Here is a 22,118-nt window from a genome sequence, read left to right on the forward strand (position 1 = left end):
TCATATTTATTAACCTGAACCACTGTCTGATTTGGACCCATTTCCCCTAGTATTTGCTTTGATCTCTGGATAACTGGTTCCAATGATGTTACCACCATCTATTCATAATGGAACCTACGCAAAATCCATATCAAGTGATTTTCAAATTGACCATATTCTGTAGCAGCTGGCAGTTGGCTCAAACAATGGTAGAACGATCGTGCACAAGCAATGATAGTAAAAATAAATAGCCCAGCATTTGTTACAATGTTAGCATTCAAGGAAATTGTGAAAGTTCAGCCCTGACATGTGAAGGTGCATTCTCATCCTCTGGAAACTTGAACCACAGTGACAGAATAAGTTATTCAGTTTATTAAAAGGTTCTTCTTAAAAAGTAAGATGCAGAAAGTTGCACCCAGAAAAAGCTGTCAGCTTTCCAAAGAAATTCATTTGGAGAAATGAACACAATGGAGACAGCTAAGGTTTGGGTCAGTGGGTAATTGGGAAAATTACTTTTGGACCTGGTTGAGTTTTTTTATATTTATTCATGGGATGAGGGCATTGCCAACTGGGTTAGCAATATTTGCCCATCCCAGAAGGTAGTTAAGAGTCAACCTTGTGTGGGTCTGGAGTCTCATGCAGTCCAGATCAAGTCATGATGGCTTTATTGAACCAAACAGGTTTTCCCAACAATGGTTTCATGGTCATCATTAAACTCTTAATTCCAGATTTTCATGGCATTCAAATTACACCATCTGTCACAATGAGATTCGAAGCCAGGTCTCCAGAATATTTTATGAGTCACTGGATTAACAGTCCAGCAATAATACTATTTGGCCATCATCTCCACAGGATAGAATGACTGCATTGCATTGAAAATTGGTGAGCTGGGCTTTCTGAGAAGGTAGACTCAACAGACTTATTGTATGAGGTAATGGTTCTGAAATGTTTAATATTTGAGCCAGCATTAGGCTCCGTCCAAACTGATAATGTTTTATGGTCTTGCATGGGAAAAGGAGGCATCTAGCTTGATATCCCAATGGAGACATATATTACATCATTGTCTCCTGATTGGCTAATGAAACATTAAAATTGAGACTATGAAATTGTAACTATTACTATCATCCATAAACAATATCTTGTTAAGATAGCTGCTTCATTAGAAAAGACTCAATCACACTTCATCTTCGACCCCTGCTGACCAAGTGGTTCCTTGGATTTGTTATGACGTGTTGACATTTTGTTACAGTGCTCTAGCAGGGGCTGTCTAAATCTTATTGTTCATTTTAAAAATGGATTGGTGGCAGTATTCTATCACAATCACTGTATTTTCATGTACATGTATCTGGAATACTTCTTCCAATCTGCACATAATGAATTTAGCGACAAAGTTCAGAAGCTTTACAGAATTAGTGGGAGTCCATCTTCACTAATAGACCATTATAATGTGAAAGCAGAAAGGCTGGAAAGATGCCAGCACATCAATGTCAGAAAAGAAATAAGGATTTTTCATATTTATCAGAGCCTTGTTCGCAATTTGCCTTTCTCGGTGCATATGTAATTAGAGTTTTTACAGGCAATTGTACTTTATAAGATTATAGTATTCAGTAACATTGTATTCTATACAAAGCTACCAGAATTAGTTGTAGCAAACCTTAATATTTTGGTTACATGTTTTAAATAACTTCATTTAATTGCATTTTCTCAAGTCATTGTTATTGTGAAAATATTTACAATAAATAAGGCAGTTCATGATTGGCACTGAAATACTAATTATACTTGAATTGATTCATCCCTAAAATGTTATCCATGTGTTAAATAGCATTATTTCTCAGTCTGACAGCCCAAAACAATGCATCTGGGAAACAGAATAGAAATCCATGACAGTTTGGCATGTTTGTTAACTTTCCAAAACATGAATAGGTTTCCAGTTTTCTGAAATATTGCAATTGAAATGTATTTGAATCGCCAATGACCTCTGCAGTATTAATAAAAATTAAACTCCACCCAAAGTTACACTTGAATCCTTTTTTAACAAACATCTCATGGTGGGTATCTGCAATACATTGATTGGAGAAGGTTAGAAGGAGTCTAATTAAAATATTTTAAGATGGTAAGATTATGTTATAAAATAGTTAACATTTTATCCTGGTTCCCATGTTCACTTATTTTACAAAAACATTCTCTCTCTGTGTTGTCCCTTTCTCCTTTAAATCTGAAGTCTTCGACCCATTCCTCAAACAAATAAATCAACCTTTTGACCCCATTTTTCCTGGAAACTGCCACCCACCTCCAAACTCCCTTTCCTCCCCACAATCCTTGATCATGATATTGCCACCCAGGTTCATTCCTGTCTTTCCCAGAACTTCAGGTTCTCTGTCCTGCCACAGTACCAAAATGACTCTTCAGCAAAATTTGAAATGATGTCCTACATGACTTTGACAAACTTTCTTTCTTGTCCTTTTCAATCTGTCTCTAGCCTTTCACACAGTTGAATATGTCTTGCCCGTGCAATGCTTTTCTACTTCCATTCAGCAAAATCAAGCTGATTTGATAATCTTAAACTCCACTTTTCTGCTCTTTCCCCATGATTTTTAATTCTCTTACTGATTAAAAATCTACCTAGCTTAGTCTTGAATATACTAATGAATGTGAGCCTTGATCGCTCTCTGCAATAAAGAATTCCACACATTATCCTTTAAGAGTTCTCTCACATGGTTGAATTCTGACTATCAAACTATATCCAGAGCAATAATCTTGCTGCTACACCTGTCCCCCAAGGATCTATCTTCTGTTTCTTATCTACATGCTGCCCATCACTGAAATTGTCTAGAAGCACAGCATTAATATTCACATGTATGCTGATGAAACCCAGCTCAACCACACAAATACTCTTATTGATTACGCCCCTGGTGTTCAATAATCAGACTGCATATCCACTATCCAATACTGAAAAAGGAAATGACTACTCAAAATATTAGGATGGCTGAAACCAATGATTTCAATCCCCACTCCAAATTCTGATCCCTAGCTAGTGACTCCATCAATTCTTCTGGCAACAGTCTGAGACTGTTATAAACAGTTTACAACTTTGATGGCACATTGTTTCCTAAGATTGTTAATGTTAATGCTGTCAATAATACTGCATGTTTTACTTCTGTAACTTCACCTCTGTCTCAAATCATCTACTTATTCATGCTTTTGTAACTACTAGACATGGCTATTCCAGTGTACTCCTGGCTCATCTCGCACATAATATTCTCCACAGGTTTGAAGTAATCCAAAAATTGATTGTGTGTTGCTTCAAATTCTCTTTTCGCCACCTTGTGTTTCTTGGCCAGCATTAGCTCCCAATAAAAAATGTTTTGAATTTACAATTTTCATCCTACTTTTCAAATCTTCCATGACCTCACTCCTTCCTGTCTCTGAAATCTCCTCCAGCTCATCTGAAAATTCTATGCTCCTCTAATTCTGGCCACTTGACCATCCCATGTTTTATTTGCTTCACTATTGGTGACTGTCTTCAGACACTTGGACCTAACTTTGGGAGTATATAGCTATACCTTTTTGAATGTAAAGTTATTTTCTTCCCTTAAGGTGGTGCTGAAAATCTACCTCTCTGACTAAGCTTTTAGTCACCTTCTCTTATAGCTCAATCGATATTAAGGGTCATTTTGTAATATTCATGTATAAAATCTTGAGATGTTTGCTTGTATCAAAAGCATTATATCAATATAAGATTTTTTTACAGTGTGATCGCAGAGAGAAAAACATACAATTTCCTCTGGTTTGATAATGTGTGTTGAGTGATTAAAAATTTTAAATTACCAGCATTTTGAGTAGAGAGATTCAGATAATTTTTATGCAGTTCTTAAAGCAATAGGTGTGACACAGATCACAGCTGTTTCAAGAAAATAACCTTGAAAGGCAATGGGGAGAGAGTGTAATAGTGTGATTAATTTTCAACTGATGCAGGAAAATTCTGACCCAGCTGTGATTGGCTAATTGGCCTCCTCGTATTCTACGAATTTTTGTGGCTTTACTTTTTTAATGTCATCTAATTTGGTAAATTCCCAATCAGAGCTGTTACAACAATGGAGAACAGACTTTGAGTCAACGTAGTATTCTTTTTGGAAAAAAAAATTACACTTCATTGTAACAGCTATCAAATGAAATGAACACAAAGAAGATGGCCCATGTTTAACATCTGTGAAAATTGTGAGACTGAGCACTTAAAATTGCCTGGTTACTAATCTGTACTGGATGTGTCAGGTGCTGACAGTTCATGTTTTCAATCTACTGAACAGGCGACAGTCACACCCACTTTAAAGTTACAAGACCCATTGGTACCTAACTGCAATTTCAGTAGCCTGTCTGGGAACTTATGGTGAAATTTTGACAAAGTGAAGATTTCACACCATAACTGTCTCACCAAAACTGGATTGACATTATGTTTGGATCTCATACATATTAATACATTTACATGTCTGGCTGCCAGTATGACAAATTTCTCTTGTCATTTACTGCATCCGATGTGGCCTCCTCTATATTAGGGAGACAGGCCGACTACTTGCGGAACATTTCAGAGAACACCTCTGCGACACCCGGTCCAACCAATCCAACTACCCCGTGGCTCAACACATCAACTCCCCCTCCCACTCCACCAAGGACATGTAGGTCCTTGGACTCCTCCATCGCCAGACCATAGCAACACGACAGCTAGAGGAAGAGTGCCTCATCTTCCGCCTAGGAACCCTCCAACCACAAGGGATGAACTCAGATTTCTCCAGTTTCCTCATTTCCCCTCCCCCCACCTTGTCTCAGTCCCAACCCGCGAACTCAGCACCACCTTCCTAACCTGCAATCTTCTTCCTGACCTCTCCGCTCCCACCTCCACTCCGGCCTATCACCCTCACCTTTTCCTCCTTCCACCTATCGCACTTCCAATGCTCCTCCCCCAAGTCCCTCCCCCCTACCTTTTATCTTAGCCTGCTTGGCACACTCTCCTCATTCCTGAAGAAGGGCTCATGCCCAAAACATCAATTCTCCTGCTCCTTGGGCGCTGCCTGACCTGCTGCGCTTTTCCAGCAACACATTTTCTACGCAAATTTCTTTTGTGTTTCCATTTAAAACTTGCATGTTAGTAATAACATTAACAATAACTTATGTCTCTCTGTTCCATCAGCAGATAGATTCTCGTGTGAAGAGGTTGTTTAATCCTAAACTGTACAGTTAATTTATATGTTTTTACACTGCACTCAGTCAAAAATTTCACAAATATTCTTTGATGAATTATAATTTCTAAAAGACTCAGTAATGGTCTATTTTTATCTATGAGACACATCATGAGCTCAGAATAACTGAAAGGAGAAGTAATATCTAGTGAACATTTTTCTAATGCATAGCAGTAATCTAAGTAGTAGCCCTCAAAAGTTATGAGTATTTGCAGATAACAGCCAGTTTATTGTAAAGTTAATTTTGAAATGTACTGGCAAATAACACTTTTTTTAATCCTTCTTACATTTTCAGTAATGATCAACAACATTGCTCAGTTATAAGTCTGAGATATAGAATGTGTCCTCCTTAATGTACGGCAACACCAAAGCAATTATCAAAAAGTAAGATCATAAGTAGTAGGAGCATTTAGTCCTGTGAACCTACTCTACCATCTCACAAGTTTGTGATAAATCTGATAGTGGCCTTAACCCCACATTACTCTGTAACCCTTGCCTCCTTTGGAGATCAAAGACCTTTCTAATTCAGCCATGAATGTATTCACTGATGCAGCCTCCACTGATGTCCATGGCAAAGAATGTCAAAGATTAATGGTCCTCTGTGGGGAGAAATTCCTTGTTAACTCCATCTTAAACAGTTCTTGAAATTGCTTTTCATTCACTCATGTGACCATAAAACATGAGAGTAGAAATTAGGCTATTCAGCCCATTGAGTCAGCTCCACCCTTCAATCATGGCTGATAAGTTTCTCAACCCCCTGTTTTCTCCCTGTAAGCCTTGATCTCCTTGATACTCAAGAACCTATCTATCTCAGTCTTAAACATACTCAATGACCTGGCCTCCACAGCCTTCTGTGGCATTGAATTCCATAGATTCAACACTCTTTTCTGGCTGAAGAAATTTTTGTTTAGTTTTAGTTAGTGATCACCAGACTAAAGACAACCAGTATCTAATTTGTCACTTCTGCCCTGAAGTTCATATGCTTCAATAAGATCATGTCTCATTTTTTCTAAATATCAATGAGTATAGTTGTAAATTGCATAAACTTGCCCCAAAAGATAGCTGTTTGATGCCAGTAATGTCTGATAGATTCTTATGTGCCCTCTTGAAACAGCTTCCAATAAAATTACTTCCCTCTTTAAGAAAGGAGTCAAAATCAATCCGCAGTACTCCATTTTGATCTTCATGCTATCCTGTACAGCAATACCAAAGCTTCCAAACTTTTATATCCCATCTTCCAGCATTGAAGACCACTTTCCATTTGCCTTCCATGCTTATGTTCTTTTGATTCATTTTTTAAGGACACACTAATTGATTTGTCCCACAGCATTTGACAGTCTTTCTCCATTTGAATAGTATTCAGCTTTTCTGATCTTCCTGCCAAAGTGGACAACCTCTCAAATTTGCATTTTATAAATCATTACCAGTTTACTTGAAAATTCCAGCATCCACAATAACTTTGCTTTCACAATATTAGCAGTTCATGGTCACTGTTTTTGTGTAATTCCAACCTGTAACTGTTGTATTTGCCATTAAATGAAAAACTCTTTGTATTGATTTCTGGGCCCTGTACTGCTTACGGTACAAAGCTTGGAAATCGGTTGAATTTGACAGCTTGAAAGCAGACTAACTGCTAATGAACCTAGCTTCCCATCTTTGTTATTCTCACCAGGCCCATGAAATGTCAAGAATGCTGTACCAAAACATTATTAAACATAAAAAATGTTTGTTGGTTTCTGCAGGGCTTACAACAGTACCTTAATTTCATTGAACTGAAAAGATTCTCTCTAATCTTAAATTCTGTAAGTGATGCATAAGACATTCATCCTAATTTCAGGACAAAAGTAATCATTATCCTGAGAAAAATATAGTTGACCACAACTGCACATTATAACTAGCTTCTCTATAAAAGCAGCTGTGAAACGCAGCACTGTCTCACACAATCATAGCGATCAACAGCACAAGTAAAGCACTTTTTGGTCCACCAGGTCTGCGCCAGTAAAGAAACAACCATCTAATTATTTTCTCAATGCCTTGTGTGTATTGTATGCCTTGGCGTTGCAAGTACACATCTAAGTAAGTCTCAGCACTAAACACTTCTAGAAGTATTGGAAGTGGATATTAAGAATAGTAGCAAGATTGAATCTTGGTGAATCACATGATCATATCACTACCACCCACTCAAAGGGCAAAAATGTCCAGACTTTGGTGAGACTCATTTGCTCACAACACCATTATCCCGAGTTCTCCAACAAATTGAGGAGGGTGGAAATGATGACATGTCTAATCCAGCAATAAAAGATCTCTGAGTGAAGCACTGAGCATACAACTGGGCATGCTACCAATGTGCAAAGTTTGTGACCCTACCCTTCAGTTTCCAGACATCTGTCTGAAAGCCACGATGGATGTAATCAGGACCAGAAGTGTTCTGTTATGAATAGGAGAAGGTCAATAAGCAGGAAATGAGTTGCTGTTCCTTCAGCTTTTATGAGGCTTTACTGGAGTACTGCAACAGGCCAAGGACAAAAATGTTAGCAAGATGGTGCATTGGAATGGCAAGCAACCTCAAAATCAGCATCGGTCTTGCAGATAAAGTACAGGTGTTCCAACTCTCATCCAGAACTGAAAAAAAAATTAGTTTTACTTCCAATTTATATTCTCCTCTAAATGTCACCTGGTCATCTCTGAATCATCCCTCCCCTTCACTGTTTCTATTTCTGATGATAGGTCCAAAGATATCCACCAATATCTATTACAAATCCAACAAATGCCACAGTTACCTTGTTACTTTACTTCCTCATACTCTGCTTTCTATAAAGACTCCATTCAATTTTCCCAGTTTCTCAGACTGTTTGAATTACGCTACTTTCTATCAGTCCATCCTACCTGTCTTCCCTGCTCTTCAACCAAGGTGTCTACAACCTGTTTTCCACATTTCTGAGCTCACTTCTTCCCACCTCTCCCAGAATTGTGAAAGGGTCTGCCTTGTCCTCAATTTCCACCACTCCACAAAGGATCATTTTCTGCCACCTCCAACAGGGTATCACGATTTACACATCTTCCCCTCCCCATGATGTCAGCATTCTGCAGGGGTTGTTCATTCCATGAAGCCCTGATCTACTCCTCCATCACTTCCAACACCTCTTCAACCACTCCCTGATATAATCATAGAAAGTGTAACACTTGCCCCTTTAGCGGCTCCTCCTCACCATCTTAAGGCTCCAAATACATCTTCCAGTGATTTACTTATACTTTCAATCTAATCTTCTACATGCATTGCTCACAATGTGGCCACAATACATTGAGACCAAACGTTAGACTACTTGTTGGAATAACTGCTCTGACTGCAAGAATGACCTCTATCATCCAGTTATGACATTTCAATAACCATCTTGTCCTGATACTAGCATTTCTATCCTTAGCCTACTGTAGTGTTCCAGCGAGGCCCAACTTAAGTTAAAGGAGCAGTCATTAATTTTCCAATAAGGCACAGCCCTGATGTATCAGCATTAAGTTCAGCAGCTTCATGCCCTGAACTCTGATCTTCATTTTAATTGTCCCCTTCCATTCCCCCCTCCATTGTCGTGAGTGCATGTGTTCTTTACCAGTAGACTTGGCATTTTTAATGCTGCTAACATCTACCAAAAGCCTTGCTGCTCATCTATATCTCTCTTCCATTATACATTAGCACTCTTTTTGTTGTGGGGCACCTTTCAGTTCTGCTTCACACACACACACCAACTATGTATATATCGGCATTGATACTGCATATGCACAAGTGCAGAAAGGTTTGAACTGTGATGAAATGAATTTGATCTACTGTTATGCGATAACATTGAGAAGGTAGTTTTGCAGAGGTTCTGCTTTCCATTGATTGAGGCCGAAGAAGCTTGAACATAATGGTGAATTTTGGGGTAGCCACTAGTTTTCTAAACTGTCTGCAACATAATTGCTGGACTAATAACATTACAGTAGAGCTCACATTCTTAATGGATGTGGTTTAGAAGATCCACAGCACACAAGGTTATTGGCCAAGTGCTGGAAAATGGGATTAAAATAGATGGTTGTTTTTGACTGGCACAGATTCAATGGGCCAAAGGGCCTTTTTCTATGCTGTTGACCTCTCTGACCCTGTGAAGTATTAGCAGAGTTCAGACAGAGTAATTCAGTGTTATCAATTTATAAGCACAGGTAACTGATTTTCCGAATTAGGAAGCTGTGTGAGCACCTGGAATGTTCCCAAATTTGAATTGGTCATCATGTGCGGAACAAAGATCAGAGCTGCTTGATTACTTGCTTCAAATATCAACTAAATGTTGGACTTCTCACCAATGTATATATTTTTGACAAACAATTCACAGGTTTTGAGTTCTTGTGGAAAAACTAGATTGCTAACATATCACAAAGTATTGTATACCCTTCAAAAACACAATAGTGATAATTGCATAACTACATTTTGAATATGTAAATGTCTTTGACAGCTGTAGGTTTTGAGACAAGTTGCCATGGAATTGACCTGTGAGCATTCTATTTTTCCATTCCATGTTTTTATTGGGAATTAACATATTCAGTATCTAATGGATGTTCATTGCACCATGTGTGTGTAATTGAAATGAAGCTCATTATTATAACTGGAAATCCATTTAGTTTTGGCATTCCAATGTAGGAGCCTTGCTTTTTTTTTAATATTCGATAAAGTAGATAGGTTATGCTTGTAACAGTGAGATGCAACCTCTTCTAGGCATGAAAAATATTCTTATTGGAGTTGACAAGTATGTGTCCCCAAGGCTGTTTGAGTTTAAAATAATGAACTACAGTATCAGAATAAGGGCTAGGCCATTTTGGATTGAAATGAGGAGGAATTTCTTTGCTCAGAGAGTGGATAATCTCTTCAGTTCTTTCAGCCAGAGAGCCATGGAGGCTGGCCATCCTTGATTTCTTTGTTCAGTCTTCTCTATATGGAAAAGAGAATTCCATTAAAATGAAATCTGTAGACAAGAGCAATGTATGATTGTCTGCTCAGGTTCTTGTCAGAGCCATAGGAACTCAGAGAATTATTTTATCTATCATGCCATTCTCAATTGTTACCCTATTGAATGTCACTCCTCTTAGTTTTCACCGTAGTCCTGCAAATTTTCTCCTGGTCAACCTCAGAACAAATTCATTCTGAAAGTTACTGTTGAATGGATTCATTTTGAATTAGTGGTAGAGTCATACAGCATAGAAGCATATCCTTTGGTCCAACTTCTCCACGCTGACTAAACATCCTATATCTGGGATAGTCCCGTTTACCAGCATTTGGTCAGTTTCCTGCTAAACATTTCCTAGTCATATACCTATCCAGATACCTTTTAAATGTTATAATTGGAATTGCTTCCACCACTTCCTGTGGCAGTTCATTCCATAGATGCACCACCCTCTACATGAAAAAGTTATCCCTCAGGTCCTTTATAAATTTTTCATCTTTCAGCTTAAACTTGTGCCCTCCAGTTTTGGACTGTCCCACCCTAGGAAAAAAGATCTTGTCTATTCACCCTATTCATGCCCCTCTTTTTTTTTTATATAAACCTCTATAACATCACCCGTCAGCCTCCAAGTCTTCAGGGAAAAAAGCCCCAGCCTATTCAGCCTCTCCCAACAACTCAAACCCTCCAGTCCCAGCAACATCCTTGCAAATATTTTCTGCACTCTCAAGTTTAGCAACATCCATCCTATAGAAGGATGACCAGAGTTGTATGCAGCATTGCCTCACCAATGTCCTGTAAACCTGCAACATGACGTCCAAAATATTATACCCAGTGTTCTGACCAAAGACATTCTTCACCACCATGTCTACCTGTGACTCCACTTTGAAGGAAATATGCACTTGCACCCCTTGGTTTCTTTGTTCGGCAATGCTGCCTGGGGCCCTACCACCAGCTGTGTAGCTCCTGTCCCAGTTTGCCTTACTAAAATGCAACACCTTACATTTATCTAAATTAAACTCATTCTGCCACCCCTCGGCCCATTGGCTCATTTGAACAAGGTCCGGAGTGCACTATCCACTACACCACCTATTTTGCTGTCATTTGCAAATTTACTAACCATGCTTCTTATATTCACACCCAAATGATTTATATAAATAAAAGCTTAGCACTGATCCCTGTGGCACAGCACTGTTCACAGGCCTTCAGTCCAAAAAGCAACCCTCTACCACCACCTTCTGTCTCCTACTTTCTTGCCAACCTTGTATCCAATTAGTTAGCTACCCTGGATCCCAAGTGATCTAGCCTTACTAATCAGTCTACTGTGTGGAAACTTGATGAATACTTTGGTGAAGTCCATATAGACAACATCTACTGTTAGGTCAAAGTAGTTCATATAAAATTGACGTGAAAGACAACTGAGACGTAAACGTTTTGTCCATTTCGTGAACAACTGAGAAAGTTGTGGCCTTGACAGAAGGTAGGGTGTACATGCCAGCCCGATCTTGGAGGGAGTAAATTCGAGACCATTGCTTTCAAAATAAATTGTCTTCATCTCACCACTGGCTCATTGGCCAATTGCCTTCAACTGAATTTTTTTGACAGTGAAAATATATTTCTTTTGTTCACCGATGGGATGTGGGTGTCACTGGCTAGGTCCAACAGTCCCTCGTTACCCTTGAGTTCCTACATTTTTACTCTATCGAAATCCTTCATGATTTTGACTAGCCTAATTAAAATTCTCCCTGGAGTCTTCCCTGATGTGATCAGAATAGCTTATTTCTTTTTAGTTTCTACACCTTGCCCCAGTCTGGGTACCAACCTCCTGATAAACCTATGCCATCTTTTTTTCAAGACTTTATCTAACATTTTTAATTTTGTATGGCCTTACCTTCAATTCCAAAACCCAAGGATCCCCTGACCCCTTTTTCAACAACATCATCATTTGTTCTGTGATTGCCAATTTCTGGATATAAACCCATTGCTTCTCCCCATCCCAGGAGGAATGTTGCTTTGTTCCTTAGGAGCCCACTTCTCTGCCATAATGCATTGCAGTAAATTGGAGATGTTCCACTTTTGGTCACAGCATTACTTCCATCAGCACTGGAGCTCATTTGTGGGCTCTGCCAGTATGCAAGAAAAAGCTTTAGGAACAATCCAGATACCCCAAGAAGGTTCCTGGGGTTTCAAAGAAAGTTGACCCTTTATTATTTATTTTCATGTGCTGGATGGGCCATTGAAACCGGTGTTATGACTGAGCATGGTGGAAGAGGAAGAAGTGGCGGCCTAACATTTTTCCTGGATGTGGGCAGATAACGTCCAGCCCCACATCTCTATTTGTGCTTCAGTTTACACGTGCAAGGCTTTTTGTTGCCTCTCATTGCCCTTCTGTCCACATTGAGTCACTTTGCATTTTCTGCATTAAATTGCACCTGTAATAGGTCTTTCCAATTCACCAGTCTGTGTCCTCCTGAAATCTATCTGTGTCCTCTTCACCATTGACTACTTTTTCAAGTTTTGTACCATTTTCAAACTTTGCTTTGAACAATCAATTTGTGGTATTTAAAATAAATCAAGAAATATTGACTTTAAACTATCTCTGGAGCGACACCACAATGCACTTTGTTCCAGTTTAAGAGTAACCATTTACCACCATTCTCTCTTTTGTTTCCTTGCTAATTTCATATCCACACCATGACTGTTTATTCCCAAGGGAAACTATGTGGTTTATTTCTCAAAATACTTTGTAAGGTCAGAGACCATGGACCACATCACATTAATGAAACTTGTCCATTCTTCCATCCAAGAACTTTTTTTTAAGTTAGATGAACAAATTTGCCTTTCATTGATGTAACTGATATTTTCACAAAATGACCATTTTTCCGTCATTGTAGTTCTCTCAAGGTTCCCCTGCCACTGACATGAGGGGAACTTACCATTAGTTCCTGCTTTCCTACTATTGCCTTTTTTAAACAGTGTTAAATGTCGACCCTTCAGTTCTCTGGCACTGTTCTTCCATCTAAGGAGGATTGGAATATTGTGACCACAGCCTCGACATTAGTTTTCTCAGCAATCTTAGGTGCATCTCATCTAACTGGAGGATGTTATTTTTCCTTCAATGTCTCAACCAACATTCACCCTTTGAGTATTATTATCAAAACAAATCATCCAGCTGTTGTGAGTACTTGAAGTGCATGAATGAAGATTGATTCTCATGATAAAACAAATACTACTCTGTTGCACTTCAAAAAACACTTAATTGGCAGAAGGGTATGTGAAACACCCCCAGGTCCTATATAAATGAAAGATTTTATTTCTTTCTATAAAATCTGGAAAACGAGACTGCTGCAGTTGGACTTAAAAATCTCTAATACAAGAAGTTCTTACAATGGAATAGATCAAGCAAAACGTATTTAAGAATAGATGACTGAGTTACATATGATAAAACACGGATATCTTTGTATAAAACTTGTAAATAGTATAAAACTCTTGAAAGACAAATTGAGCCAACTAGTGTTACATTTAACGAGAGTTACTAGATTCCATTGGATGAATATTGGAAATCAAGCCCCACTATTCCCAGAGTAATCACTGAAGTTTATGATTTTAAAAGTAGAATTCCCCAATTAACTGCCTTTTAGACAAATAGCAAGTTCAGACCTGCTTTTTGTACTTAATAAGAATGAATGTGTATTGCAAATAGATATATTCTCATTTCACATAAACAATAGTGAACTGTCAATGTTACGTGTCTAACAGTTAAAATTCTAAACAACATGGGTGTAGTGGGTGGAGGGAAAGACAGGGAAGGCAATTCAGTGATCCCGGTCCACAAGGTTTGCTGAGATGCTGCTTCTTGATCCTCCTTCTCCACGTTACTTGTTTGCAGAAAGTACAGGGTGACTGATTCATCTGTAAAGTTCTCTGAATTATGAATTCCGTCCCAACTTACAGAAACAGGAGAGGGAAGTAAACTCGGTTACCTTTAGGCTCGGGATGCTTTTTGTCACAATGCAAAAGCAGTTCCTTCCCTTCCAGAGCCCCAATGGCTTCTAGCCCAAGCAGTCACACCTCAGTTTGTTCATCTACCAGGGAGCCAATCACACAGGTAGAAAGCTTTTCTCATCAATAGTTGGTCACTAAATCACTGACCAATCAACTACATGTTGCCGCCCAAATCTCCATTTATTCATAGACCTCAATCTCTGGCCTACCTGTGACTATACCTCCCTGCCATTGTAAGTATACAAAACTTACAATCAATGTCAGGAATTTATTTTGGGGAAAGTGCTGTTATCTGTCAACAATTCTTGTCTTTAAACCAGTTATCTTCCCATTTCAGTCTGCAATCAAAAATGCAGAAAAGTAAAAACATCCAGTCTTTACACTGGGAACGAGAAAATGGGGAAATCATCTTCCGAAGGTAGAGGGTATGGCTGAGGTACTGAGTTATTTGCTTTTGTCTTTACAAAGAAGCTGCCAACAATGGTGCTCTCAAAAAGAAGCTGGCTGAGAAATTTGTTCAACTAAAAATAAAAAGGAAATAGTAAGTTTTGAGAAGACTTGTAGCTCGGATTGAGGTTTTGCTCACTGAGCTGGAAGGTTCATTTTCAGATGTTTCATCACTATACTAGGTAACATCTTAGGTGAGCCACCGGACGAAGCACTGCTGATTTCTACGTCCTATTTATATGTTTGGGTTTCTTTGGGTTGGTGATGTCATTTCATGTGGTGATGTCATTTCCTGTTCTTTTTCTCAGGGGGTAGTAAATGGGGTCCAAGTCAACATGTTTGTTGATAGAGTTCCGGTTGGAATGCCATATTTCTAGCAATTCTCATGTGTGTCTCTGTTTGGCTTGTCCTAGGATGGATGTGTCGTCCCAGTTGAAGTGGTGTCCTTCCTTATCTGTTAGCAAGGATACTAGTGAGAGAAGGTCATGTCGTTTTGTGGCGAGCTGATGTTCATGTATCCTGGTGGCTAGTTTTCTGTATTTTGAAGCTGTGTCCCCTAGTTTCCTGTAAATCACTGAATATCATGTCTTGCACAATGGGAACAAACTTTCCCCCCTTTATACTCCCATCCCCTTGCATCAACCCATTTGCCTTTCTAATCTATTCCTGTACCTACAGGCCAATGTTATCTGACTCAGTTCCAGGACACCTCAATCCTTCTGTATTACCGAGTTCTGCAGTTGCTGTCTAATTAAATAGTATGCTAATTTCCTATTCTTTCTGCCAAAGTATAAAAGTTCACCTTTTCCAAAATTATACTCTATCTTATATTTATTTTCTCTCATTCACTTACCCTGTCTACACCCCATTGCAGGCTCCTTATGCCATCTTCACAATCTATTTGCCAAATTGTCTTTGTGGCATTGCAAATTTAGCAAAGAATATATTCTGTCCCTCTTCCAAGGTATTGATGTAGATTGTAAATAGTTGGGACCCCAAATACTGACTCCTGTGGTACTCCACAGCATGCCAGCTTGAAAAAGACACATTTGTCCCCACACTCTGCTTCCAGAAGCTGACCAAATCTTTTACTGTGATAATTTGTTGCCCACTATGTCATGAGCTCCTGTTTTGTGAAGTAACTTTTGATGCAATACTTTTATCAAATGGCTTTTTGGAAATCCTCTTTATTTATGTTGTTGCTACTTCCTCAAAGAATTCTAAATAATTAGTTAATCACGATTTCCCTTTCACAAAATCATGTCATCTGAATTAAGATTTTCTAAGTGCTGTGCTATAACCTCCTTCACAATAGATCTGACAATGTCAAATGATATATGTTAGATTAACTGGCCTGTAATTTCCTGCTTTCTGTTCCACATTTCTCACTATCTTCTAATCTTATTAGACTTGCCCAGAATGTAAGGAATTTTGGAATATCAGGATATGTATAGTGAGATCCAATGAATAGTTTATAATGAGAGTGATGGAGTATCCCCACTATCAAGAGCCCTGTCTCACTTTTTTGGGAATGCCCATTGAATTAAGTTGGCAATCAATCATTACCAGGTAGCAATGGGCCTTCTCCAGGATTATGGTGCTTGAGGACAAAGTCAGCCTTGCAGAGAGCAACTGGCCAGCTAGAGGTTCATAGCCATAAGCTGGCCGTTGCTGGTAGTGCAGCTCTTCCCTGAGGCCAGGAATTGTCCATAGACCCAAATGTTGGAGGTGAGGAAGGGAGAGGTGTTAGGGAAGTGAAGGTGGGTTATCAGGGGCATCGGCAGCAAGGCATGGGTGGCCCACTCAAGGATAATCAGTTGACATTGATGTGGAAAAGTCATCCATGAACCTTTCCGCCATTGATTTACTTGGGGCAGTGGCAGGCTCCACCCATCAAACCTGTCACAGTGCAGTGAATTGTATTCTGCCCAGTGACACTGAACCCTTGTCATTGAATCTAGCCAACTATGTGATTATGTGTTGTGATATAGCCTCCTCAATACAAAGCTGCAAAGATAATTTCATACTAGTTTCAACAAACCAAAGCCAATGGAAACTCTCAGTTGGAGCTTCTGAATAGCCCCGCACTCCTCACAGCCTCAGTCTAGCTGTGGTGCTACAATACTGCACAAGTATAATTCCAAACTCCTTTAGTATGTACCAAAACATGGGACATATGAAGATCCTATCTCTTCTTATTGTGTCAAAGATGAATGTCAAGTCCAGCCAAGTTTACGTCCCAAATGCAAATATAAAAACAATGCTCAGTTTTTGTGTATGTCATGATACTTTGGATATTTTCTGGTCAAGCAGATTTTGGGGCATCTTATGATGTATATAAAATGTAATTACAGGACATTTATGCTTATCCAGACAGTTACCAGGTTAACAGAATGATATTGGTGGCCTTGTACTCTTAGAGTCACAGAGATGTACAGCACAGAAACAAATCCTTCAGTCCAACTTGTCCATGCTGACCAGATGTCTTAAACTAATCTAGTGTGATTTGTCAGTACTTGGTCCTTATCCCTGTAAACTCTTCCTATTCATATACTCATCCAGATGCCTTTTAAATGTTGTAATTGTACCAGTCTCCACCACATCATCTGGCAGCTCATTCCATTCACACACCACCATCTGCATGAAAAAGTTGCCCCTTAGGTTTTTAATTCTTTTCTCCCTTTCATTCTAACTCAATGCTCTTAGTTTTAGACTCTCCCACCCCAGGGGGAACACCTTATCTATTTATCCTACCAAGTTTTGAGAAGATTTGTAGCTCAGGTTGAGGTTTTGCATGTAGGTTTGCTCACTGAGGTGCAAGGTTCATTTCCAGACATTTCATTACCCTCCTAGGTAGCATCTTCAATGGGCCTCAGCTGAAGCAATACTGAAAATTCCTGCTTTCGATTATATGTTTGGGTTTCTTTGGGTTGGTGATGTCATTTCCTGTGGTGAAGTCACTTCCTGTTCATTTTCTCAGGCGGTGGTAGATGGGGTCTAACTCAATGTGTTTGTTGATAGAGTTCCGGTTGGAATGCCATGTTTCTAGGAATTCTCCTGTGTGTCTTTGTTTGACTTGTCCTAGGATTAGATTAGATTAGACTTACAGTGTGGAAACAGGCCCTTCGGCCAACAAGTCCACACCGACCCGCCGAAGCGAAACCCACCCATACCCCTACATTACCCCTTACCTAACACTACGGGCAATTTAGCATGGCCAATTCACCTGACCCGCACATCTTTGGACTGTGGGAGGAAACCGGAGCACCCGGAGGAAACCCACGCAGACACGGGGAGAACGTGCAAACTCCACACAGTCAGTCGCCTGAGTCGGGAATTGAACCCGGGTCTTCAGGCGCTGTGAGGCAGCAGTGCTAACCACTGTGCCACCGTGCCGGATGTGTTGTCCCAGTCGAAGTGGTGTCCTTATGTGTATGTGAGGATACTAGTGAGAGAGGGTCATGTCTTTTTGTGGCTGGTATCCTCACATATGGATGAGGAAGGACACCACTTCGATTGGGACAACACATCCATCCTAGGACAAGCCAAACAAAGACAAGCATGATGATCCCTAGAAGCATGGCATTCCAACCGGAACTCTATCAACATCACCAACCCAAAGAAACCCAAACATATAAATAAAAAGCAGGAATTTTCAGCATTGTTTCGCCTGAGGCCCACTGAAGATGTTACCTAGTAAGGTAATGAAACATCTGGAATGAACCTTGCAGCTCAATGAGCAAATCTACATTCATTTAACCTAACAATGCTCCTCATGACTTGTTAAACCTCTGTAACGCCTCAGCTTCCAGCGCTCCAGAGAAAACTGCGCCAGCCTATTCAGCCTCTTCCTTTTGCTCAAATCCTACAACCCTAGCAACATCCTTCTAAATCTTTTCACAGTATTCTTCCAATAGGAGTGAGACCAGAATTGCACACAATATTCTAAAAGTGACCTCACCAATGTCCGGTACAGCCGCAACATGACCACACAATTCCTGTGCTCAATATTCTGACCAATAAAGGAAAGCATACTAAACACCTTCCTCATTATCCTATCTACCTGCAACTCCACTGTCAAGGAACTATGATCCTGCACTCCAAGGTCTCTTTGTTTAGCAACACTCCCAAGGACCTTACCATTTAGCGTATAAATCCTGCTCTGATTTGTTTTCCCAAAATGCAGCACCTCATATTTATCTAAGTTAAACTCCATCTGCCACTTCTCAGCCCATTGACTCGTCTGGTGTCATCTGCAAACTTGCTAACTATACCTCTTATGTGCATGATTTGGAGATGCCGGTGTTGGACTGGGGTGTACACAGTTAAAAATCACACAACACCAGGTTATAGTCGAACAGGTTTAATTGGAAGCACACTAGCTTTCGGAGCGACGCTCCTTCATCAGGTGATTGTGGAGGGCTCGATCGTAACACAGAATTTATTGCAATAATTTGCAGTGTGATGTAACTGAAATTATACGTTGAAAAATTGATGGTCTGTTAAGCCTTTCATCTGTTAGAATACAGTGATAGTTTCACTTCTTTCATGTGTAAATCACAAAACCCTTCTTTTTAAAGTTCCATTCTTGGTTTAGCTGCTAACAATGGTGATAGCTAGACAATATGTTGAAGGTGTTGGCCCCCTGTGTTCTCTGTCTATGACCTGACGTTTAGATTGATTCTAAGCTAATAAGTGAGATAACAGTGTTTTACATAAATTCATGCAGTCTTTGATCTCAGAGTTGTACATGAATATATACAGTTTTTGAGCAAAGTGCAATGTAACTCTGCAATAAAAACCCACCACACAAAATATGTGTGCATGTGCATTTTTGCTGTAAATTCTGTGTTACGATCGAGCCCTCCACAATCACCTGATGAAAGAACGTCACTCCGAAAGCTAGTGTGGTTCCAATTAAACCTGTTGGACTATAACCTGGTGTCCTATGTTCACATATAAATCATTGACATAAATGACGAAAAGCAGTGGGCCCAGCACCAATTATTGTGGCACTCGACTGGTCACAGGCCTCCAGTCTGAAAAACAACCCTCCAACCCTCTCTCTTCTACCTACAAGCCAGTTCTGTATCCAAATGGCTAGTTCTCCCTGTATTCCATGAAATCAAACCTTGCTAATCAGCCTACTATGAGGAACCGTGTCGGTCACCTTAATGAAGTACATACAGATCACGTCCTCCTCTCGGCCCTCATCAATCCTTTTCATTACTTCTTCAGAAAGCTCAATCAAGTGAGTGAGACATGATTTTCCACACACGTAGCCATGTTGACTCTCCCTAATTAGTCCTTGCTTTTCCAAATACATGTAAATCTGGTCCCTCAGGATTCCTTCCAACAACTTGTCCACCATCGATGTCAGGCACACTGATCTGTATTTCCCTGGCTTTTCCTTACCACCTTCTTAAATAGTGGTACCACAGTAGCCAACCACCAGTCTTCCGGCACCTCACCTGTGACTATGGATTATACAAATATCTCAGCAAGAGGCCCAGCAATCACTTCCTTAACTTTCCACAGAATTCCAGGGTACACCTGATAAGGGTCTGGGGATTTATCCACCTGATGTGTTTTGGGACAGCCAGCACCACTTCCTCTGTAATATGGACATTTTTCAAGATGTCACCATCTGTTACCCCTCATTCTGGATCTTCCAAATCCTTCTCCACAGTAAACACTGATGCAAAATATTCATTTAGTATCTCGACCATTTCCTGCACCTCGACACATAGGCTGCCTTGCTAAACTTTGAGCGGTCCTATTGTCTCCTGAGTTACCCTTTTGTCCTTAATGTATTTATGGAATCTCTTTGGATTCTTCTTAACTTTATTTGCCAAAGCTGTCTCATGTCCTTTTGTCCTCCAGATTTCTCTCTCACGCACACTCTTACTGCCTTTGTACTCTTCTCAGGATGCACTCAATCTCTGCTGTAAATACCTGACATATGCTTCCTTATTTTTAACCAAAACTGCAACTTCTCCATTCATCCAGCATTCCCTACACCTACCAGCCTTGTTTATCACCCGAACAGGAATATACTGTCTCTGGACTCTCGTTATCTCATTTTTGAAGGCTTCCCACTTTCTAGCTGTCCACTTACCTGCGAACATCTGCTCCCATTCAACTTTCGGAAGTTCTTTCCTAATACCATCAAAATTGGCACTGTACTGAATTTTGCAAACACCTTTGCAAAAACTACCTTTGGCATTAACTTTAAATCAATTTGCTATTTCTTTAACGGCACATTGCATTTATAGAAGAGTATCTTCAATCACCCCTTAATTCTATGGTCATTAATGAATATTAATGTAAGTCATAAAGCAGTTCTGATATGTTGCATGGATGCAGGACCTCCCTGTGGTCCATAAGACGACAAACTAGACTTGTAGGGATTAAACATGACAGCATTGAGGGGACATGCTTCTTTACATAGGTGCTGCCGCACAGAAAGTTTTGTCTTGTCCTACTTTTCAGGATCTTGTCAACATTTTTAAAGGTTGATTATGTTAAAGAGGGCTTTTATTTTAACTACTTTCTGATTTAAAAGGGCTGGTTTCTTCCTGTGGATTTTGAGATGATGATTGTCACTATGCAGTTTGGAAACTCTGGCACGATATTCACTTTGGACTAAACTCTATCAAGTCAAGAGAAAATTGTCACACATTGTGTCTCTTCCCTGCATGTAAATTGTAAGCCTGGTTCAAAAATTGGTTTTAATACATGCAGAAATTTTGCAGAGGCATCAACTCTTTTATTTTAAAACAGTTAACGCCAATGTTAAAATCAAACGCAGGTTTACAGTATGAGAACTTCAACCATCCATTTGTGAATTTTGACAACCAGCAATCTCCCCTGTAATGTATTCCATAACTCTTATTTGCTGGACAATTTCAATGATTGAATCTATGAAATTGGCTTTCAAAAATGTGCCTGGTGATTAAAAAGCACAGAAAAATATATACTGTTTGATTTATCTGTCCCTGTCATGATACTCGAAGTAATGCATGTAGATGTGGATGAGGCTTATCGGTGGAAAACATGGGCAGCAGCTGTAGCTTGGTACAGCACTGAAAGTTCTTTTTGTGCCAAACAAAACAGACTTTGGCTGCATTTGCTCAAGCTTACTGCCAGCCAGGGAGTTGATGCAAAGAAGCAAAGCCCATTGAGACTAAGACAGGTCAATTTTTTTTTGTCTTGCCATACAATCTTTCTCCTTTTAGCCAGGAATCTCTCACAATGGAGCAGACAGCTGTTAAAAAAAATCATAGTCTTATCAAAAGGTTTGTTTCAGATTAGTTAAATCTGCAATTTCAATTGAAGTATGTATTGGCTGATTTCCTGTCAGGGTGAGGTAGAGCTGACTATATATTGGAAGGATGTGAAGGCTAAAATTCATTTTCCTTACAGCACCCCCCCTCCCACCAACCCTAAAATAAATTTGCATCACATTAACTCTTGGCATATTTTATAT

General features: G+C 39.6%; 1 protein-coding gene across 4 annotated transcripts in view; it reads left to right on the forward strand.

Moving 5' to 3' along the window:
* Nucleotides 1-22,118, forward strand: part of LOC132824449 (receptor-type tyrosine-protein phosphatase delta-like) — a 588,252-nt gene that overhangs the window by 502,227 nt on the left and 63,907 nt on the right. The gene's annotated exons all lie outside the window — the stretch shown is intronic.

Source organism: Hemiscyllium ocellatum, chromosome 2 (assembly GCF_020745735.1).
Source record: "Hemiscyllium ocellatum isolate sHemOce1 chromosome 2, sHemOce1.pat.X.cur, whole genome shotgun sequence".
Lineage (NCBI taxonomy): Eukaryota > Metazoa > Chordata > Chondrichthyes > Orectolobiformes > Hemiscylliidae > Hemiscyllium > Hemiscyllium ocellatum.